We start from the raw sequence: 23459 nt of genomic DNA on the forward strand, positions 1-23459 counted from the left end.
TACGGAATTAAAACCCAGTTCCAGTTTATTTTTCCCCTACTATCTATGTATATTTTCTCTCTTTTTCCCCTTTCCAATCCAAATGCAGAACCTGGTCTTCTGACTGATATCCACACTCTCTCTCCCTCTTCTATTTTCCCTTTATCCAACCTCCTCTCCCTCTCACTGTCCCTCTATCTTCCTCTCCTCTTTTCTCCTTCTATCTGTCCCCTCCCATCTTCCTCACTTTACCCCCCTCCATCCCCGTAGCTCCCACTTCTCCCTTTTCCGTAAGTGAGCTCATCAAAGCATCCTGTTGTTTTAACAAAGGCAAGTCTCTCCCTAGGAAAAAAAAATCATGCTAGCTTCTCCTCATTAAAGAATATTGGGGCTGGAAGTGCCCTTAGAGATCAAGCAGCTCAGAGGTTCTCAGACAGGGCGAGTTAGTTTTGATACCCTGGGCAGCGTCTGAAAAGCCAGGCCCTGCCCCCAGTGACACGGGATCAGAGGGTCAGCGTTGGGACTTGGTGTGATATTTATGTGGGGTGTCCCAGAATATGTTGATTTTAACACAGACAGACTTAGATTTCAGTCTTAATTCTACCATGTACTAACGGAATTGTCATGGTTGAGCTATTAAAACTCCCAGAGCCTCAGTAATAGCTGTTACTTGTGGAAAATAAGACCTTCCTCAAATAACAAGCAGTGACCAGCAGACTGGTCAACACATAGTAGGTGTTAACAATTGATTCTTTTCTTCCTTCCTGTGGTAAACATACCAAGTCCTGATTCTTTCTCTAAACACACAGGATGATGACCGAGGAAAGGAGCCGAAACGTTGCTGTGCCTGGTAGCTCATCAGAGAAAGGCAGAGGGGCCAGGCGGCATCATTGCCCCCACTCAGACTCCCGCCCACTGCCTCCATGCTTGCTCACACCAGCATGAAGCCAGGAAATAAAAATAAACACTTATCGTGAATTCACTTTCTCAGGACTATTTCAATTAATCTCTGCAACAACCCTGTGAAGTAAATACTATTATTATTTTTAACCACATATTTTAACCACATAGGCTGGTAAAATGTCTGTAGGCAGAGCTCTTTTTCCCTACTATTTGCAAGTCTGGATCATTTTACCCCATCCCTTGTCTATGTTTTCAGATCCCAAATAAGTACTCCGGGTCTTGGATTCATTTCAACTGTAATGTATTGAGCACCTAAAATGGACGAGCTAGCAGCCAGTGTGAAGGGCCCTGAGAAGGAAGAACGGGAGGTTGTGACCATCTGGGGTTCATGTCCACCTGCTGTTTGAAACACTCCAGCACTGGCCGGCAAGCCTTGCTGCCATCCCTGCTGATTTCGAGGCTCACTCCGATCAGGGGTCCCCAGATTGAGTTTGCCTCCAAATCTTAGCTCCAGAAGCTTTGTTCCTCTCCTGCTGCGGGGCCCTAGGCGCCCCCCCACCTCACCCTGGAGTTGTAGGAAAGGCTTCTCTCTGTCAGCAAGAATCCAGGGAGGTTATTCACCCACAGGAGGCTTGACAATGGTGCTTATTCTTTGAGTAGGAGGAACACTTGTGATTTCATGGTAACAAAGTTCCAATTTTGGTAAGTCCTGGGAGTTGAGCTGCTTTGTCACAAGCGCTATATTTCTAGCCCGCTCCACCCTCCCAGCCGGTTTATCTAAATCTCGCTCTTTTTCTTTCGTCATCGCCCATTTAATTTTATCTTTAAATCCATGGTCTAGATAACTCCCCAACTTAGCTGTACCCACAGCAAATGGCTTATTAACTCTCTACCAGGCAGTAAGGTTGTGGGGTGGGGAGAGGAATAAATGCAGCCTAGTTGGGATTTATCAGGGTTGGAAAGAGAAGGGAAAAGACACGCGTAACATTTTTAAAAAGAACCAGAAACCAGGGAGAGAAGAGTGTGTCGAGGGAAATGAAGGGTGCAATAGGATGGGAACAGATTGCCCAAAAGGCAGGTGGGTGGCAGAGAGTAAAAATAACCAGGGAGTGACCAAGCCTTCATTTTCTTTGAAACACTCCCATTTTAGGAAGCTATTGAAACTTCTAATTTTGTTGGCACATTGACACCTCCTCTTAATTAATGAAGGGCTTATTAGAAGGACCACCAAACTGGTCGCAGACAAAGAAAGAAGGGAGAATGCATTGAGCTTACTCGGCTTGGCAGTCACGACTGAGTGAGGTGCCGCTGGGTGTGCAGTTTCTGGTGGGTGAGCTGGAGTAGGAGCCTTCTGCTGGGCTCCCTTCCTCCCAGCTCCATGTGCTTGCTGCTGCCCTCCCAGGTCCACAGCACAGAAGCATGGCCCAAATAGGCTAGAGGGGGCCCCGTGCAGGACAGAGGCTCCAGAATCCGGCCTTCAAAGGAAAGGAAAAAAGTAAAATTCTCATCACATCTACATGCTTTGTCAAACAAAAGCTTCTACACAGAATCTTCCAAGTTGGCTACACCTGGGAGCAGCAGTTCCGGCTGCTGGTCTGTGATTCCGGGTCCCGAGCATCCCCTTTGATTGTTAATCTTTTCCACCTGCAGGATGTTCAGAGCACCAGGAACTCGAGCAGAGGGGTGTTGGCTGCTGCCATTTTAGCCTTTGTGGGCTAGTTTTCTGAGATCTGCAGGAGGGGCGGTTCAGGGGAGTGTCTTCCACTCTTTTTCAGACTTGAAACAACTAACCTATTTTCTGGGGGAGAAGGTCTATTTGATATGTCTCTGGATCCCGCCTTCCAGTCATCCACCAAATTCATCCATTTGTCCTGCCAAATCCCTCATGTGGCCCATTACATGTACAGCACAGAACAGTCAAGAGCACGGGTTCTGGAGGCTGATGTGGGGCTCACCCCTCAACTCTGCCACTCACCAGCTTGAGTTGTCTTAGGCAGTCACCTGCTATCTCTGTCTCCATTTCCTCATCTGTAAAATGGGGACCCTAATGGCATCCACTTCAAAGGACATTTGTAAGGGTTAGTGAGATGACAGATATGAAGAGGATAATACTGTGCCTGGTACATAGTAAGCACAAAATAAACAGCACTATAAGATTAACTTTCAAAAAGCCTTAATTTATAGTTTTGTGGCAATGTCCTTATATATTGGTCAAGGCAGAGTTTGTCAGATCATCCTTTCATAAATGGGAAAATCGAGTCGTGTAATGGATTGGTGACTTTTCCAAGGTTGACAACAAAGAAGGGATAGAAATGGCTCAGAGCCCACGTTCTAGTGTATTTATTTATTTTTTTTGGTTGCCACGCAAACATGCTCCTACTATCCCTTAGCATCCTTCATCCTGTCTCCACTAGTGCAACAGGGCACAGAGGAGAGTGGAGAATGCCATACAGCTGCCCCGCTTCAAAGATGTGTGGTTCAGAGGGCAGAACCCTTGACTTGGATAGTCACCCTGCCTTTGATCTTGGACAAATCACTTTATCTGGCGGAACTTTAAATCTGCCACCTTACCATGGAACATGATTATTTCCCTTTATAAGTGCATCTTAGGTATAGATTATATAGGTAAGATAGAAACTCAAAATGAAATATCAGTAAGGGCCAATGATGGAATAATGTTGATCCCGGAGAAAGAGAAGAACATTCTTTCCAACATTGTATAAGGAAAACAAACAACTTGTTTCTTAGAGGAAAACAGAAGAGGTTAAGCTACATCTTTAATCATTCTTTTGTTGTTTCAGATTTGTCTTTTTAACAAAATGAATAATGCAATTGGCTGTTATGGAAAGATGTTAAATTTTGATGATGTTGAAATGTGAGACTGGGATCGGGAAGGTGAGGAGCTCTAATTTCCCTTTCCAAAGGGAATGTTGCCATGTGTGTAGACCCTCATGGACCAGCCCTGCTCCCCTTGGCTGGAACCTCTCCTCTAGCCCAGGCTGCTTTGGATAGGTGGGCATAGACCATTTTTCAAGGAGAACACAAAAGAAGTGAAGGTTTCCATTGGCTCTCCTTATTCTTCAGCCTGCCCAGTCTTCCTGGCAGCACTAATCCATATGTCTATTCTGCGATGCATGCCAGGAAGCTGGTTAAATTGAAATTTAATTTGTTAAACAATAACAGCATAGATGGCATCTCCATTTTAATCCAGAGCTCTTGAGACTCTAAAATCCTTCAAAACTCAACTAAATCTCAAAAGCTGTAATATCAGGCATTGCATTTTACTGACTGTAAAGGAAATATGTATGTGAGGGTGAAGTTTCCTGGTGCTTCTTAAACCAGCTGATATCAACCTCGGTGTGGGGACATGTTGATGTATCATGATCAGTGGTGAGATATATCACATGTAATATGTTACTAAATAATAATTCAAATATGGAAATTTTGCCAGATTTATTGGGAATGTAAATCAGATCAGATTCAGGGTCACTGCTAAAACAGCATCACTTCCCCTCACCTGCATTTGACGTGCTCCCTGGAGATTCTTTGCCGTGGGAGTGTGCCTTGCGTATCAATATCATTCATCATGCTGGTTGCACTAGAAAAAAAGGAATATATCAACTTTAAGCTCCTTTGTGTGAACAAATGCCTGATCTTCATTTTCAAAGACCCTCCAGGCATAGATTAGGGTCATTGGGTTTCTTCCTAGCAGATGATGGCAAGAAAAGTCACCTAGGCGATCTACCATTTTAATACTCCTCTTCCCTCTGATTCCCCAATATTTAATTGGATAAGGAAAGGACAGCATAATTGAGTGGAAAGAGCATAGGGTTTGACCCAAAGTGACTGACATTTAATAGGCTGTGTGGCTTCCAACAAGTCACTCGACCTCTCTGAGCTTTAGTGTTCTCATTTGTAAAATTAGGCTAATGAAAGTGCCTACTTAGTTTTGAGGATGAGAAGTAAGATGCATGAAGGTCTTGGCACAAAGCCAGGCACCAAGTGGCCTTCAGGTATTGTGACAGCTACAGGATTGCTGCTGTGGCTGTGCTTTCACATCTCCCTTCAGTGCCTGGTAAAAAGAGTCTGTTTTATCTGGGTGAGAACACAGGCTCAGCATCTAACTGTTCACAGGAGACACCTTTGCCTCCCTCACAGCTGGTACTTAAAGCATCAAAGATTATCTACACTCTAGGTACTTGTTAGATAATTCAGTCAGAACCCACTGCAACCCAGCACCTGCCAGAGGCTTGCCTATGGCATCTGACATTTATTTTTTCATTTACTGAACACATGCTCATACAGCTCATGTAGAGCTTACCATGTGCCCGGCACTGTTTTAAGTGCCCTAAGAATACTCATGTAATCCTCACAACAACTGTATGACATAGATACTATCACCCTCATTTTATAGATGAGAAAACTGAAGCACAGAGAGGTTAAGTAAGTTCTCCAAGATCACAGAGCTAGTAAGTGGCACAGCGGGATTTGAACTTAGGTGGTTTGGCTCCAAGAGCTTGGAACCTTTACTATACTGTGTGAGAAAGACTGCTTAACAGTCATGTTCACCAGCTATTCTTCTAGAGTAGAATAATAGTAGAAACCCTGGGTTTAGTGAGGTTATGAGAAAGCAAGAGACCCAAACATATGACTTCAGCATTCCCTTTCTCTTCCCTAACAACGTGCCGCCCTCAGTGCATGCGTCATCTGTTTAGATGGACATCCTGTACCTTTGCCAAACTTGTTGCAGGTCTTGTGTTCCATGTTATCCAATAGTCCTAACACGAGAACTCAAGTGATAAAGTATATAAGCAGAGTGTGTTTCTGCAAAGGATTTTGCCAGTTTTACTTGCCATGAAATGAAAACCACGAAGCTCATACAGTTCCCTCTCCACTTCCATTTCCATGGTTCTTGGGCCAACCTCTGTGCCCAGGTGCCTTCTGGTCAGGTACCTGCTGCTATTTACTTTCTCTCCTTCCTTTAGAGGACATCTGCTCTGTTTTTATCCCTGGTTGTTCTGTTTTTCTCATTGATAATCATATATAATTCCTCCAAATCTCTTGGATGTAGGAAGGGTATAAACTGTAAGCCAATAAGAAGCTTATGATGATTTTCTTACCATGTAAAATGTTTCAAGGTGTGTGGACGAAAGTGGAAGGGAGATGAAAAAATAATGATAAATTATATTATCTATTATGAATAGCTCCCATTGACTCATTGCTTGCTTTGCAGTGGGCACTATGCTGAGCGCTCTGCATATATTATCTCTTTTAATCCTTGCGGACATGGTTAATAAGCAATAGGGTTCTAATTCAAAACCACATCTTTCTGACGTCAATGCTTGTCCTCTTAAACCACTACACCACACTATATATGAATTCTGTTCCGACATAAATCTCACATTTTGCCCAAATCAATCACATATTTTTTTCTCCTTTTGACCTCAGGTAAAGAGAGTTGAACATAAGCCTTTCAGTCTGTAACACACTATCGCCAATACTGCAAGGTCCTTCTCGTTTTATTTTAATTTCTTTTTTTTTTCAAGGAAGATTGGCCCTGAGCTAACATCTGCTGCCAATCCTCCTCTTTTTGCTGAGGAAGACTGGCCCTGAGCTAATATCCATGCCCATCTTCCTCTACTTTATATGTGGGACACCTACCACAGCATGGCTTGCCAAGCGGTGCCATGTCCGCACCCGGGATGCAAACCGGCGAACCCTGGGCCGCCGAAGCAGAAGGTGCACACTTAACTGCTACGCCACCGGGCCAGCCCCGTCCTGGTTTTATTTTTTGCCCTCATCCCTAATCATACTTCCTATTCTCCATTTCCAGGGACACCCATTACAATAGTTTATATCTTTAAATAGTTTATATCTTTAAATAAGCATATACCGTTGTAAGAGAGGTACTATGATTTTGTTGTTATGCATTTAAAATTTATATTAATGGCAGTGTGCTATATTCCTTGATGTGTTTCTTATTTCTTGAGGATATTTTCATTCAATACTATGTTTTTAAGATCTTTTCATGTTGCTGTGTTTGCATTTAGTTTCTTCTTTGTAACTGCTGCACAGCATTCCACTGTACGCATCGACCATGTCTTCCCTATCTGTTACTCTAGTGCTGGAACTCTGCTCCAACTCTGCTTTTTCCAACAGTGTGGTACATGGTGCTGAGTGAGAACTTCTTGGGGATATACTCTCAGGAGTGGCGTTGCTGGGTTATAGGGCATTTCCATGCTTAATTACACCAAAGACTTCCAGATTGCTTTCCAGAAGGGCTGCACCAGTTTAAACTCCCACCAGCCATGCACAAGAAAAAGTCCCAAACTGCCACAGCCTTGACAATACTTGGCATTATCCACCTTTGTTGTTTTTTTTTTTTCTTCATTAACCCTTTGTTACAAGTCATGCTCTTACAGAAGTATATGTGGACTTAGGTGAAAAAATCAAATGTACCCAAAAATCAAAAACACACCACACAAAGTAGTATGTACATTCCCGTATTTGTACCGGAGGCAGCAGGCGCCAAGGAAAAAGTTCTTCTAAAATGACCTAGCTCCTAGAAGGTTGGTCTGTGGAGCGTGGCCTCAGGCACAGCATGGGGGCCACCTGCCTCCTCCTGCCGCCCACAGGCAGGCGGGGGCAGCACCAGCTCCTGGAGCCTCCTGGCCAGTGGCCACTGCGGGCCGCTGAGCACTGCCCCAGACAGACCCTTCAGGCTAGGGCAGCATGCCTGGCCCTCTGGGGTCAGCAGCCATGACATCCCAGCTCTCAGGGGCTTCAAGTTCAGCTGAAAGGCACACTCAGAATCCCTTGGTTTAGTCCATTCTTTCCAGAAAGCTGTTGTTCAGAATGACCCACACCGAGAGTCTGTCTGTATACAGAGTGCAGTGCTTCCAGGGGCCGCAGGCAGGGTCCACCTCGCCCCTGCCGCACCCTGTAGAAGGAGGTGATCTAGAGGTGGCTGTCAGGGCCCTGAGGGGACCCGAGGTGGCTGAGCGGCCCTCCTGCCCTAGTCTGCCTAGGGGTGATCAAAGGGCAGCACCTGCACAGAGGTGTTGAAGAGCTTCTCCTCGGGGTGCCCAGCGTTCCTGCTGTGGAAGAACCACTCCAGACGCCCGGGAAGAGGCAGTGGAGCAAGTGCCCTGCACCACGGAGGCCCAGGAGAAACCTGCATGCAGGGAGGCCGTCTCCAGGGGGAAGTGCTGCTACATCTTCAGGCTCCTGCCCCCCTCCACCTGTGGGGTCACGTGTTCCTTCTGGACACCTGCTTCCCAATGTCCTTGTCCTTCAGTGTCTGGACCTTGCCTACTGGCGAGGAGTGCCCATGTGCTGAAGAGGGATGGCTCGAAGCAGATCCGCAGGTTGTCCTTCTGCTGCTCCCAGGGCTTCGCATTCTTCTCGGGGTTGCAGATCACCCACAGATTATGGTCCAGGGGCCAGTCCATGGGTTTGTCCTGGTAGAACATTTTCCACCTTTGTCATCATTGCCATCTGATGTATAGAAAATGGTATCGCATAAATAAAAGCCCTCAACAAAGTTCAGAAGACTCAAGCATGCCATCGAGGCAGCCTGGGATGGTTTAGGTGGGCCCGGGATTAGACGAACAGGGGCAGGGGAACTGCAGCCTTCCCTCTGAGCCCTCCCTAGCAATTGGCTTATGTGTCTCTTATAACATCTCACATTGCTTTGCTTTATGCAATAATTTTTTGTGTACTCATTTCCAGTGAGCACCCAATGGGTTGTAAACCATGTTTCTTCCTCCTCTTTGCATATCCTGCAATGCTTTGTTTGCAGCAAGACCCTCAGTAAGTGTTTTCTAAAATGAAAAGTACTGCCTGTTAATAAGAGTCTGGGAAAGGATGAGTTGGAGGTAGCAGCAAAAGCCACAGGTGACCCTTTTGTATTCTGATGGGGTGAGTCAGTCTGTCTTTCCTTTTCTGGACTATTCACCCACCTCACTTCCTCTCCCCTCCCTCCCGTACCCCTCACTTTAACGAGAGGTACCTACTTACATTAGGATAGATGAACTATGTGAAACTGCTCTGGCAAAGCAAGGCTTTTGAACATACAGGATTTTTCCCCTAAATTGACCACTGAAAATTATGCTAGGCTATTGACTCATTGTCCTCTCTGGTAACCTCCTGGCTGGGCTTGGAAGGGAAGTTCCCAGAGACAGCAAACACTTTTCTCTTAGCCAGGGACTCAGGTCCCAACCTTGAAGGGCAGAGTGGATGATGTGTTTCATAACGCATGAGTGTTTATTTAACAAACAGCGATGCTTTCTAATTAAACCATTGTTGAAGATACAGACAGCATAAGCTTTCCCTCAAGGCTGGTACTCACTGACTTTTCCAAGATGCTGACCCCCTCATTAGCCCACTGGCCTTTAGGGTAGTACGTGCTGGGGGAGCCATTAAGAATGGGCTGGGTCAGTGTGGCCATCACTGTTGAATCATTCAGCAGCTGAAGTTCAGGCTCTGGTGTAGAGTTTGGCTTCTCCACCCTGAATTTCTCTTTATGTTGAAGCTGTTAGCGTGGAGGGAAGTCTGGAGACCTTTATAGTGGAATGTGGGGGAAAAGAGAGTTACAGGTAAACTCCTGGAGGGAAGGTCCCTACAACTTCTGGCTTTAAGGAGTAACTAGTGGTTCTTGCAAATCTCATCTAATCCCTTCCTGAATTACCTTGAGATATAGTTGCATTTAGGTTTCAGGACTTCATTTATAGAGCTGAGTTCCTAAAAGAGTAAACACATTTCAGAGTTATGCTTTCTCAGGATGCTTTTTCTCATGATGGTGAGTATATTAGTCAGCATAGAGTTATTATGCTGCAGTAACGAATTAACCCCCGAATCTTAGTATCTTAAAACAACATAGATTTATTTCTTACTCATATTACAGATTGACCACTGGTAACAATGGGACCCTGCTTATCATAGACGTTTAGGGCCTTAGACTGAGAGAAGCTCCGTCATTTTATGATGTGACCATCTCCATACTAGTCTTTAGCAGAGGAAGAGAACAAGGTATATATGTACCGGCTCTTGAATGCTTTTATCACTTTCATTGTCCAAAGCAAGTCACATGATCATGCTTAATTTCAAGGTGCTGGAGAAGTGTAATTCTCCTGTCTTCGCAGAGAGAAAAGAGGACTGGAAATAATGTAGAATGTTATTAATGTTTACCACAGTGATGTTGGACATCGGAAAATGGTGAGAGCTTTGATAGATGCCAGAGAAGAGAACCGTAGATTTATAATGTCACACTATACATCTTGGAAGGCTAGAGGTTCATGCCACAGGGCACACAGAGGGAAAGAAGTGAGAAGCTAAGGTGGGATTTTGCCCACACCTCTCCTTCAGGTAAAGCAGCATTGCTTTACAGTATATACTTCTTTTTTTTGAGGAAGATTAGCCCTGAGCTAACTACTGCCAATCCTCCTCTTTTTGCTGAAGAAGACTGGCCCTGAGCTAACATCCATGCCCATCTTCCTCTACTTTATATGTGGGACGCCTACCACAGCATGGCTTTCGCCAAGCGGCGCCCTGTCCACACGCGGGATCCGAACCGGCAAACCCCGGGCTGCTGAGAAGCGGAACGTGTGAACTTAATTGCTGCGCCATGGGGCAGGCCCCAACAGTATATACTTCTAAAATAATGTCTTCCAATCCTGCACTACCCTGATCACTTTCCCTAGAACATGCTTCAATTTGTCATTGGCCCTTCTTAAATTCAGCACTTGGCCATGAATATACTCTTCGATACGTGGTTTCATCAGTGTAGAGGCCAGCAGGGTTGCTGGTTTCCCTACTTTGGATTCTTATTTTGGCAATTAACGTTTCACAGTAATCCATCTGACAATCATATTATACCTCTGGCTCATTGTAAGCCTCATAGGGGTTTCTCTAACCCAAGGAGGCATATAAATTTAAAAAGAAAACAAAAGTAGCAGGTTGTGGTAGATTGTAATTTTCCAAGATGTCCACAGTAATATTTTCTGTCCCATACACTCTTCTGTGATATGTGCTTGATACTCTCTCATCAAGGTCAAGAGAGAGAGTCTCTCTTTCCACCCTCTTGAATCTGGACAGGCCATATGATGGCTTCAACCAATAGCATATGGTGGTTTAATGCTGAGGCAGTTCTGGAAGTAGCTGTTAACTGGCCTGGCAGCTTCTTCTTTTTACTTGGAAGCTAGTTAAGTGTGACTGCCAAGAGATCACCAGGCTGTGAGAAGCCCAAGTTTGGCAGAAAGGACTTGGAGAATGAGATGCAACATACAGAAAGAGAGAGGCCAAGGAGATGCCAGGTATGTGAGTGAAGAAGCCATCTTGGATGTCCTGCCCAATCGAGGCTTCACCTAACACCAGCTCCAGCTGCAACTGACTGCAGCCACGTGAGACACCCCAAGAGTAAATCACTCAGCTTATCCCAGACAACTCACAGAACCATGAGAAATAATACAATGTTTTGAAACACTACATTTTGAGCTAGTATGTTATGAAGCAATAAATAACCAGAATATAATTTGGTGCCAGAGGCAAGCTCTTAAGATTCTTAAAAGTCGTTTTGTCTGAAGAGTGTTAGAAGACATAACCTTATGATCCTAAGAAGTCATTTTCTAGTTGAGAGATTCTATAAAGCATCACCTTATTTTTTCCTGGGTGTTAACAAAATGTGTTAAGTTGTACCTTTGATCTGAATGTAATCCTAAGGCTACATTTTATAGGAATTTCATCTGTGCCATGAGCCTATTTCTTATTTTGAGAAACTTTTGCTGGTAGGAAAGCTGGAAATGAAAAGAACTTCTATTTTCAAACACTTTAAGGCCTGACTCCTCTATATTACCTCTGTTTGCGAATTGAACGATTCCTTCTTTAACTCATCTCTATTTATATCTTACCATAAAGAGATAAAAGAAACTAGTTAGCACTTTTGATAATCTGCCTGAGAATTTCCTTAGCCAGTTCCACCAGTTCATTGGGTATATTTTCGCTTTTCATGTTGCGCAGGTAACAGTTTTGCTAAACTTCCTGCCACTTCATAAGATTTCTCACCTTTTCTCCAGCCTCCAATAACAATTTTCTCACTTTCCTTCCAGCTTCCACTTACATATTTCTAGAGGCTCTTCAATCTCTGTTTCTGGCTCGTCCCAAGGCCAACGCTATATGTTTTAGGTTTTGGATTTGGTAGCACCCCACTTCTTAAATCAATTTCTGTTGTGATTATTTATTGTGGCAAAACAAACTGCTCCAAAACTTAGTGGATTAAAGCAATGAGCATTTTATTATGTATCACAATGCTGTGTGTTGACTATGAATAGTTGAGTATTTTTCTACTCTATGTGATATCAACCAGGGCTGTGATCATCTGGTGTCTCAATCAGCTGGGACATCAAAGGCATCTCATTCAGACACATGACTAGCGGTTAATGAGAGGACTCAGCTGGATAGAACTTCCATGTACCCCTCCATGTGATCTAGGCTTCTCACACCTTGGTGGCTGGATTCCTAGAGGAGGTAACATAAGAACAAACATTCTTGGAAAGACAAATAGAAACTACAAGACTTCTTATGACCTAGTTTCAGGAGTTACTCAGTGTCACTTCCACCATATTCTCTTGATCAAAGCAAGTTACATAGCTAGCTCACATTTGAGGTGAGGACACTACACAAAGGCATAAATTCTAGGAGTCATTGTTCATTTGGACCCATCTTTGGAGACCAGTGACTTAGGTGGTTAGAGACTTGATGGAAACAGCTTTGATGAAAATGTGGTTAAGATGAATTACATGAGGTCTGATTGTTGGTTGGCAAGTTGTCCTTATTCTGGAGCTTAGGTGAAGAGAATAGTGGTGAATTAGCCTTTGTCTAGATCCATCATCTGAGAAGTAACTATATCCAATTAGCAATGGACAGGGCTTGCTGGCCATAAAGCACAGATAACCTTTAGTCTCTGACCATGTTTCTTCCACAGTGGCATCAAGCAGTTTTTTTAATGAGACCTATTGAGATGTACTGACAGGTCTTTTCTTTTCCTTTCACGTCTGGTTTATCCACTTCCATGTTATTGCTTTATCAAGATATAAGACCTAGGATTTTGAGATGGGTATGTAAGAGCAAAAGAGAGCTAGAATGATATTCTTTTTAACCTGCCTCTCAGCATTGTTAATGGCAGCAGGGTGGGGTTCTAAAGGCAGAGCAGGAATGGCTTACAACCTATAGCAGAGGATCTGGGGAGTGGGGCCCTGGGGAGCTGGGAGAGGGAAGCAGAGCTGGAGGATGTTTCCATTCCATGACAGTGGCTTTTGCCTTTGAGGCAGCAACAGTAATATTTCATGTCTTCTGTGGTGTCTCCTACCTTTAAATGTCAGTCTCTGCAGCCGCCTTATCTCCTGTAGCACATTTCAATTAGGTATTCCAAATCACACTCTTTTCTTCCAGGACAAATATGCCAGAGGTGATATTTACTGTTACAGCAGTGTTTTAAATACTTGGGGGGAAAAAGGCCTAGTGAATAGCAATTTTTCCCTTATAATAATAATAAAACACAGTAATCATAGAGAGAAGAGGTGAATTCTGGGTTTGATGCCAGTAACTGGCTGATTGAAGTGAACATCTTTTGTCCCCGCCCTCTTTTGCTCCCCTCCTCCCATTCCTGCCTCAGTGTGAAGGTTTTAAAGCTTGGCTCTGTCAAGAGCACACTCCCACATCTTCTTCATTGAGTTCACAAATGCCTCTTAGAATGGTTTCTGTCTAGAGACAATTGGACTCCTACTTCACCCACTGCCTGTTCCTTCCTTTGTTTTGATGAATGTTTGCATGAAATCAGAATCAATATTTCTCTAGTAATTTACCAGGCACTAATTCTTGTCACCAATGGGGCATTTTCAGCTCTCAATAGAACACCATCAACCCCACCTCCAGGAGGTATATGGTTGAGAAACTTGTGTTTTGGGATCAAGTCTCAATTCCTTGGCCTGATATTGCATTTTTCAGCTTATACCCATTTGTCCACTGGACTGATGTCTTCATTGCCTCCCTAGCAGATTTTGCACGTTCCTCCATCCAAACCTCGTGCAGTCCTCAAACAGTGCTTGGCACATGGTGGTGGTGGTGGTGTCTTAGTCATTATTCTCCCCCGTATTGAGAATCCTTCCATTAGATCTCTTCTCCACATTTTTGATTCCTGCCCATATTTAAGAGATCAGATTAGGTCCCACTTCCTCCCTTAAGCCTTCTCTGACCTCCTTAGCACTCCGTGCTGCCCTGCTTTCTGAATTTTTAAAGTGCTCATTATCATCACCACTCGTTTGGCATTTGGCATGCACTGTTTTATACTGTTTTGAACATTCACATGTTGTCTACCCAAGTAGATTGTAAGTGCCTTATCGGCAGGGGTAAATTTGCCCTATGCTTATTGCATATCCCCTCAGAGTCCAAGGTAGTTCCTTGAATGTAGAAGGTGCTCAGTTAATATTCATTGATGAAGTGGACAGATCAAGGAGTCAATGAAAGCCAGGATCCTAAGAAGCCTGCCTTTTGGTGCCGTTCTACTCAGTTTGGACATCATAAACTTGCCTAAAACAAAGCCTTTCCACTATAAACCGAGTTCTACTACGATTTCTCAGAAGTGAAGGCTCTTGCCCCAGCCTGATCCCTGAAACCGATGGTTCAGGTCAAGAGCTTTCCTGCATGAGAGAGTTCTCAAAGTGTCTGAGGTTTGCCATATCCAGTGCCTTGACAATCAAGGTGTCTTGATCATTAGAATGAAGGGGCTTATAATGTCAAATTCAAGTCCATAGCAGACTGGAGTAGAATCTCATACAAGTTTCAGTTTTGTCTCTGCCATTTACTAGTCAATTTCTCTATGCCTCAATTTCCCCATCTATAAAATAGATTTAATAATGGCTGTCCACATTATGGGGTTGCTGTGGGTGCCAATGTGATAATAAATGCACAAGTATTTTGGATATTGTACAACCCTATCTGAAGGTCAGGAATCAGGTAGGCAGAATCTTATAACCATCAGCTCATGTTTACTGGGCGCTCACGCTGTACATAGCTGTGCACTGGGTATAGACAGAGCTCTCCCTGTGTAACAGTAGAACAGCTGAGGAATTTTGTATTTAGTGTGGCCTGAACTCTGATCCACAGATAGATAAAAGCTGGGAAAAGAATTATAGCCCAGCAATCACATCTGAAAGTTTAGCTGTAAAGATTAGCTTGGGTAAGAAGGGAGCTAAGTGTGTGGCAAAAATTTGACCCTGGGCATGCCTTGAACACTTTGGATTTCAAGAGATTCTATCCCTTAAACATTTCACAACACCCTGATTTTGCTCCCTCCACTCACTGAAAGTTCTTTCTCTGTGAAGACTTTTTGGTTTCTTAGTTGATCAGTTGTAGCCAACTTCCTGATCACAATTGCCCCTCCAAAGTTATCCTGGGAGAACGTGCTAAGTCTGCTTCCCCGGAAAGGACACTCTAAAAATCTGATGCCCCTGAGTGATGTCACACTGCTGCTGGCTTTGGCAGCAGCCCAGCAAGGAGGAACAGTGACTTTAGGCCCAGGGGGTCCACCTTCCTCAGCCCTGTTTTCATGTAAATGTCGCTGTTGGTGAAAGGAAGTAGATGCAGAAATATCTGCTTCCGAAGCAGAACTCCCTCTGACTAAGAGGTTGCTGGGCTTTTTTTCTCTTTTTTCTTTAAGTTTTCCATGTGGCATCAGCAGCTGAGTAAGGGAAAGCTAAGGGGTTTAAGCGTGCTGGTGCTCACTGGGCCAGATTAATAACCCAGAGCCTTCCAAACTGACTGTTTGGGGTGTGACAGACTAGCCAGAGAGCACTGGGTTGTGGCAAACCCTGGCTGGAAAACCAGACTCTATCAGAAGTGGGAGTTGACTGCAGTGATGAAGTGACAAGCTTTCCACGCTTCCTCCCTGCCTCCACCTTCCTCCTTGCCTTGCCTCTCTTTCCTCCCATTTTACCGTGCGCTTCTGAGATGGCGGCACACCAATGGCTCCAGCCTCTGACAGCTGCTGCCCTCTGCTGGCGAGAAAGCGTCAGTCCGTTTGGGAGGTTCTGAGGTCTGTAACAAGAAACGAGCTTTAATGCAGACCAAGTCCAGTCTGTGGCTAGTGTGTGATTTGACTTGGGGAAGAGCAGAAAGATTCAGAGTGCCCCTTCCACCAAAATATTTCCTGAGTGACCTCAGCTTGGCACAGGTCTTTGGAATCCAACCCTTAGGGATTCATTGCTTTGAAGCCTTCAATTCCCTGTTCAAGAGGAGTGTCCCTCGGGGAGGCGACTCCTGGCTCCTCCTTACCTTGGTCAGACGTTGTAGTATTGAGGTTCTCCACCATGGATGATCCTTAAAAACCGTTTGTGACTCTGGTTGCTGGATTACCTAGACACAATCCTTTCTTGATGGAAGGCAACAGAGGGAATTTGAGTCTTGAGGGGGCTGTAGAAGGGTGGGCCTAGAAGTAGTCTCTTGCCTCAAAAGGAGCCATCCAAGAGTCGGGGTTCTGAGAGATCTGGAGGAAGAAGAATAGGAAGAACCAGATGAGAGTAAGGAATATGGTCCAGTTATGAGAGAGGAAGAGTGTCTAAGAAGGTAGATGATAAACTGGCCCTTATTACTTCTCAGCTTTCCTCGGAGCTGGAAATGCTGGTAGACTGGCTTCAGGAGGAAGATCCCCGTCTCTAACAGAACTATAGAGTGATCTTGGTGCTTCTCTGGATCTTCAGCTTAGAATACAGCCCAGCCAGACGGGAGCTATGACCTCACTGACCACATAGTAATTCTACTGGAGGGATTTATTTTCCTACACGAGCTCCTGCCAAGACTCTTGGTTAGAGCTAATGGGGCTCCCCCAGCCAGCGAGCGTCTCCTAGTGATGTGCGTAAACAGTGCCAGGCAGGAAATAGATTTCCTGTTCTTAATGGGCTTGTTAAACCTCTTATTGAGTGGGATTTAAATGACTTTAGTATGAATAATAATAGGAAGCAAGCATTATTATTAGTAGTAGAAAAATTATGATGTCAGCTCTGACTGCCCCTTCCCATTTTAATCCTGCCAGCTGGAGGTCCTTTTGCCAATAGAGCCCAGGGATGGGTGGTGAGTGACACTGGGACCAATAATTGGGGGAGATGGCAGACGTTTGTCTTTGTTACCTGCAGCCTTCCAGTGCTGAGCCCTTTTCCACTTTTATAGTCTTTCCTCCTTCATCATCTCTTTCATTCAGGGTTCTCAAGCTCTCATCCTGTCAGAGAAGGGCCTACAAACTTCCTTCTCTCTCTTTATTTTACTTTGGGTTGAAAGGCATGGACAAAGGTTCTAAGGTTAAATTAAGGTATTAGGTGGAGGAGATTTTAGAAAGGGTGGTGGATCTTGGAAGAAGCCCATGTAGAAACAGGGCTAATGTTCTCATCTCTGATTTACAGCTGGGACTGGAGGTATGAAATGTATCCCAGGATTTAGTAATTTATGTATCAGTTTCACTGTTTTTACCATAGTTTCCTGCAACTATATTGGTTTTTTTTTTTTAATACTTATTCTCTCATTTGACTTAAGTAGATTTGGCATCATCTTAAGCAGTATGTCTGTGAAATCATGGGTTCAATGTATGAGCCAGGTTTTTTTACCCAATACATATTAAAATGAATACCTAACAGCTAAATTTTTTAAGAAGTTTGTCCGTGTGGCAAGTGTGTTATGCCCTCGAAGGAAAGTGTACCACACTTCTGGAAGCACTGCTGTAGAGTAGTGGCTGTCAAATTTTAGTGGGCATAAGAAATACCAGCGAAGCTTGTTAAACTGTACATTGCTGGGCCCCTCCTTCAGAGATTCAGATTCAGCAGGTCTGTGGTAGAACCTATGACTTGCAGTTTTAACAGTTTCTCAAGAGGTGCTGATATCCAGGGACCACACTTTCAGTAGCACTGGCCTCAAGGACAAGTGCCCGTTTTCCAGTTCCACACATGTAGATTTCCTCATCTGAAAATGGGGATCGTACCTATTTCAGAGGATTCGTCTTAGTTCACGGACTTGGTGGCTTAAACAACAAATGTTTATTCCTCACGGTTGTGGAGGCTGGAAAGTCCAAGATCAAGGCACTGGCAGATCAGCTGTCCTCACACGACCCAGAGAAAAATCATTTCTCTTCTTATAAGGGCACTAATCCCATTCATGAGGGCTCACTCTCATCCGCTAATTGCTTTCCAAAGGCCTTGGTTCCTACTGCCATCCCTTTGGGGGTTGGGATTTCAACATATGAATTCTGGGGAATATAAACATTCACTCCATAACAATGTTTATGGCGTTAAATGAGTTATTTACCGTCTGTAGAACACCTGGCACATAGTGGATACTGTGTAAGGTGGAATGATTTTTCTTGGAGCCATTCTACCCATTTAGGGTTTTTAAAGCTGTAGGGCTTTTTAGGGCTTTGCTTGAAGATCAGATGGGAAATGCAGGGAATTCTGTCAGGTTAATTCTAGTTCTAAATTTAAGCCCATTATGCAACTCTGGGAGGCTAGGCAGTTCTCCAGCAGCACTTGGCTAGTATTCTATCTTACAGAACTCTGGCAAAAAGAGACAGTAGGGTCTTCATTCCTCTCTGTCTGGTCAAGTGCTGTGTTGAGGGCTAAGGAAATGCAGTAAGTGTGAGTGGATCCTTGCTGTGCTTACTGTGTTCTGAGAGAGAGACAGGCAGACAAAGACTAGCTTACAATTTAAGTGATTGTATTTGTGATTTTTCAAAGCTGCGCAGTAGTTGACCCCCATTCTGTGTTTGAAGAGTTCACCAGTGTAAGTCTGAAAGGGAGACAGGACCCTTATTCTATTACTGAAACCCAAAAGCCTAGTTTCACTTTCCCCAGCCTCAGAGAACCATGTGAGCCAAGCTCAGCAAATGGGAGGAAGAACTCACTCTGGTGATGGCGGTGAGGTGGAGAGGGGTGGGGGCTGCAGCCCATCTGGGGTGCAGTGGTGGCAGTGCCAGCAGCAGAGGACCCCATTAGGCTGTTCCTGGAACATCATCCTTGCTGTTGTGGAAGCCTCCTGGCATTTCTACTCATCTTCCACATATGATTCTCAAGATCTTTCATCAAATCCTTTTCTATTTCACACAGTAAATGATGCAGAGCCAATGATGGTTTTTAGAGTAGTAAAGTGACATATCACAAACTATTTTAAAGATGACTGACCACCATCTGGAGCATGGATTAGAGGAGGAGTAACTCAAGGCAGAGAGACTAAGGAGGAGCAGTTATCTGAAGAAGTGAGGGTGGAGATGAGAGGAGAGAGGAAGAAATATTTAGGAGGTAAAATTGACCAAGACTGATGATTGGAGGCCTGATTTTATATTTGAACTTAGAAGACAAAAATTAATTTTCAGTTTTATGTGCATCTTTAGTTGCCTTTTGGAGATAAATATCCATTTTGTGGGCAAGGTAGGTACCCCAAAATGGATGAGAAAACAAGAGAAAAGGTTGTTGAATAGGGTTCTGTTTGGAGGACAGCTTGGCTGTGGTCTCCATTTCAAGTCTTTTCAACTCAACAAACATTGATCATTTATTAGATGTTAGACATTGATAGTTATTTAAGGACACCATTTCTTTCGATTCTGGTGTTGAAAACGAGTAGAGATATAGAGGGAAAAATCCACTTGATCTTACACTAACACACACAATTACTCAACACAACATAATATGCATGTTGGTCTTGAGATTCCTCGAGGCCCAAACGAAACATATGATAATTCTGTACTAGAACAGGGTATATACTGTAAATTTTTAGCTGCTTGTATAAACCTCTCTCTTCTTTCCTCTCACTTGCAAATAACGCACTGAGTTATCACCTCCCCAACCCTGTGAACTGAAGGGCTCACAATGCAACGTTCTTTTTGCTGAATGAATATATGTGCTGCCAAACTTACACATTTGCTCCTTGCGGTATGTTTATTGGGAAGCTTATACCACTGTCTTCTTTGCTTTTTGGAAAAGGCTGTGGGTAGATCCATGATGCCAGCTATTTACATACCTCGCTCCTGCCTGCTCTTTCAAGGCTCTTTGTTCAAGTGTCAGTACTGCTTTGTAAAACATGAACAGAGTTGGGGGGAAAGTAATTACAGTTCACGTCCTGTGTTTCTACTGATGTGATGTTGAGCTGCCTGACTGCACTCTTTCCTGTTGCTTCTCTCCTCCTGTCTTTTCCATCCCAAGCTCACTCTCCACCCCTGCCCCCCTCCCCTCACTTGCTCTTTTGTGTGTCAGAGAACCACATACATGGAAGGTAGCTGGCCTTCTCATGGCCACTAGGTAACTGGGTCTAGAGAGCCTGCCCACCTTCAATGTGTCAAGATGCCAGGGCCCTGGCTGCCTCCACAGGGAAATCTCTGGTGTGTTCAGTTCCCAGAGGCCATGATGGGCTGCCCTCTGAACTTAGACCTGAAACAAAACCTTCTTTTGGGTCAGACCAGTCCAGGAGATTTTCATGGTTATTTTAGATTGTGGAGACTTCTCATTTCCCTAGAGGGCATGTTTTCTATATGAGTGCTCTCCTAACTTCTCTGTCTACATTTAATGATGTAATAAATCAGAGTTTGGTTACAGGCACATTCACACCTATATCCTAAGATCATTAGTGGACACCTTTTCCTACGGTCAAAATTCCACCGTTGGTGGTGGGGGGTTGTTTAGAGTCATGATTGTCTAACTTTTGAGTTTCAAAATAGTATTTTAGAATTAATCATGTTGACCAACATGATATTGTCAACTAAGGGTTATTTTTTAAAAGAACATTTTATCAACTGTTATTGCCACTGTATCATAAAAGAAAGGGTCCTTTTAACTCCAAAATGTAGGAAAGACATTCTTTCAATATAAAGGACAGTTCTTTACATTAATTAAATGTAGGTTTATTTTAAAAATCTGATGTCTTTTTGAGAAGAAGAATGGTATTTCCTGGAAATATGCCATGAAAATGGTGCCATGTGGCTTCCCAGCCCTTGGGGATGTCATGGCAAGGGAATGTCTTTTTCTGTGTGTCATCTGTAAATGCTGGCATGGTGCTAGGTGTTCAGTGGCCCAGCGTGTTTCATCTCCCTTCCTGAGAGCTCCCAAATTCCTTCAACCTTGGGTGCTGAGTGATTATTTGCCTTGAATTATTTTATGCAGTTTGCCATTATTTGATATTTATTCATTGAACACAAATTTACTGATTTGAACCTTTACACACACACACACACACACACACACACACACACACACACACATGCACATATTCTGTATTTCTTAAACATACAAAACACTTTTCGTTTTCTTTTTGATTTCCTTATTGGTAAAAAATTATGGTTTATCTTTTTTATGACTACTATGATTATAATCAATGTGATCATTGATAAAATGTTTTTTACTAAATAATAAAGACTTGTGGTTTTATTAAAATAATTAATATTATTGATGATGTGCCACGTTGATAAGAAAATGCTAGGGGAGAAGGTTTGGTAGATATATAGTAAGTTTAGTTTTGGGCATAGCAAGTTTGAAATTGCAGCAGAACTTCCAGATGGTGTCACATCCAGAGTTCTCTTTTCTCCCAACTATATTTTACACTTTTGTCATCAGAGGCTATGCTTTTTCCTCTTTGTTCCTCCCTTGTCCAGTGAAGAACACATAGTAGATTATGAGTAAATGCTTGTTTGTTGCCTTAGGAACTAAGTAGTTGGAAACTGGTGAAAATTTCTAGGAAACATGGAAGTTGAGAACTGGTGATCAATGAGTGACTATGGGACAGTAATACAACAGACACATCACAGGTTTGGGGGATTGCATTTGAGAGGTTTCAAGCGTGTACATGAAATGGAAGCTGAAAAATGAGTACCTGAACGATACAGCTTTTTAAAAAGTCCATTTTGTAAGACTAATAACTTGGGATTCAGAAAATCATTGGATGGCTTAAATGGGATAAAATTTTTGTCTAGAACACTTCCCCTCTGGGGATTCCAAGAAGTACACTCATGCAAAGAAGTTCATTTATTCATTCATTCAACAAATGTTCATTGAACACCTACTACATGCTAGCGTTATTCCAGGTGCTGGGAATGTAGCAGTGGATGAAACAAAGATTCCTGACCTCAGAGAGTTTATATTCTAACAGAGAGTGATAAGCAATCCACAAAATAAACAAATATATAGTATTCTAGGTAATGATGAGTGCTCTGAAGAAAAATGAAACAAAATGTAGAGAGAGGATGGGCTAGGGTGGTGGTGGTGATTTCAACTTTAAATAGGATAAACAACAAGACTAGGATAGACAGACAGCCCTGGTGCAGTGTAGTTTTCCAGGAACCAAAGCAAGATGTTCAGGAAGCGAGAGGCCTCGAATTCTCCGAGTGCAATCTGACTTTGCATCCCAATTAACAGTGACAGCCTACTGCTTTAAAATAGGAAATAAAGTGGAAGGAATGCAAACGCTTGATAGTTGACCTGACATTCACTGTTGCAAGATTGGAAACGTACAATAAATGTCACTGATGGAGCAATATTCATGAAGTAAAAATGTCATTTTTCAATTTGGCATGAGGATGGTTTGACATGTATTAGTCGTGCACAGAATATTTTCATAATTAATGCATTAATAATGCAGCTGTCCTTTTTCTCCCCACCCCAAATTAAAAAGGAGGACATGGGGAGAGTCAGGGGAAAGAGTAGCTCTCGCCCTGATCAGACCTTTTCTGCCAGCATGTGTCTCCTCCATTTCTGTGGCATTGGTTCTGATTGGTATCAGTCCAGATTTATCCATCTCAATTCTTCCCTCTTGTTTCTGTGAACAACACCATGGCCTTTTCTACTGAGGGCTTTCTTCTTAATTTTCAACAGTACTTTAAAAAATCTTTCTAAAGATGTGCATTTACTGTAGAAATGACACATAAACAAAATCAAGGATATAAAAATCTCCCATAATCACACCACCCAGAGAAAACAACTACTAATGTTTTAGTGTTTATGCTTCAGTCTTTTCTTTTAGTTATACATATTTACAAATATGAGACATTCTATGTATAGTTTGATGATCAATTTAATACATAGTAAATATTTTTTCATTTTAGTAAATGCTTTCCTACAACATCCAGTGGCTGGGTGGTACAGATGTAGCATGATATAATTAATTCCCTCTTATTGTCATGTAAGTTGTTTCTATATTTTTGATATACCATGTATATAGTTGCGGTAAGCAAACATAGCAAAATCTTTGTTTATATCCATGATGATTTATTTTGGAAGATTCTTAGATGTGAAGCTGATGGGAATATTAGTTCTCTTACCACAGTAATGCTACAAAACAAACAAAACCTTTGTGGCATAAACAATAAGCATTGTTGTTCACGTGACTGGCGTCAGCTGGGCATCCACTAGCTAGCTCGGCTGATCTTGGCTGGACTTGCTGTCAAGCCTGGGTGTTGCTTGGCTGGCTGTCAGCTGATCCAGGCTAGGTGGGGCTGGGGTGACTGAGGGAACTTGGCTTCGCTTTGCTATTGTTCTCCAGCAGGCCGCCCCAGGCATGTTCTC

At 43.3% G+C, this 23459-nt stretch overlaps 1 protein-coding gene and 2 long non-coding RNA genes across 41 annotated transcripts in view; 2 read left to right on the top strand and 1 right to left on the bottom strand.

The window, feature by feature from the left end:
• LOC139079428 (uncharacterized) overlaps positions 1 to 961 on the top strand; it is a 55948-nt gene extending 54987 nt beyond the window's left edge. Inside the window, exon 2 of the long non-coding RNA XR_011533077.1 lies at positions 789 to 961. This is a non-coding gene — a long non-coding RNA (uncharacterized lncRNA). The remainder of the gene's footprint in view (positions 1 to 788) is intronic.
• The window catches only part of NRXN3 (neurexin 3), a 1503251-nt gene that overhangs the window by 340433 nt on the left and 1139359 nt on the right, over positions 1 to 23459 (top strand). The gene's annotated exons all lie outside the window — the stretch shown is intronic.
• LOC103561813 (uncharacterized) lies at positions 12148 to 16681 on the bottom strand. Its single transcript, XR_547543.2, has 4 exons — positions 16527 to 16681; positions 16210 to 16420; positions 15872 to 15972; positions 12148 to 12396 (listed from the first exon to the last, which is right to left on the bottom strand). It is a non-coding gene; the product is annotated as an uncharacterized lncRNA (long non-coding RNA).

This window comes from Equus przewalskii, chromosome 25 (assembly GCF_037783145.1).
Source record: "Equus przewalskii isolate Varuska chromosome 25, EquPr2, whole genome shotgun sequence".
Classification (NCBI taxonomy): Eukaryota; Metazoa; Chordata; class Mammalia; order Perissodactyla; family Equidae; genus Equus; species Equus przewalskii.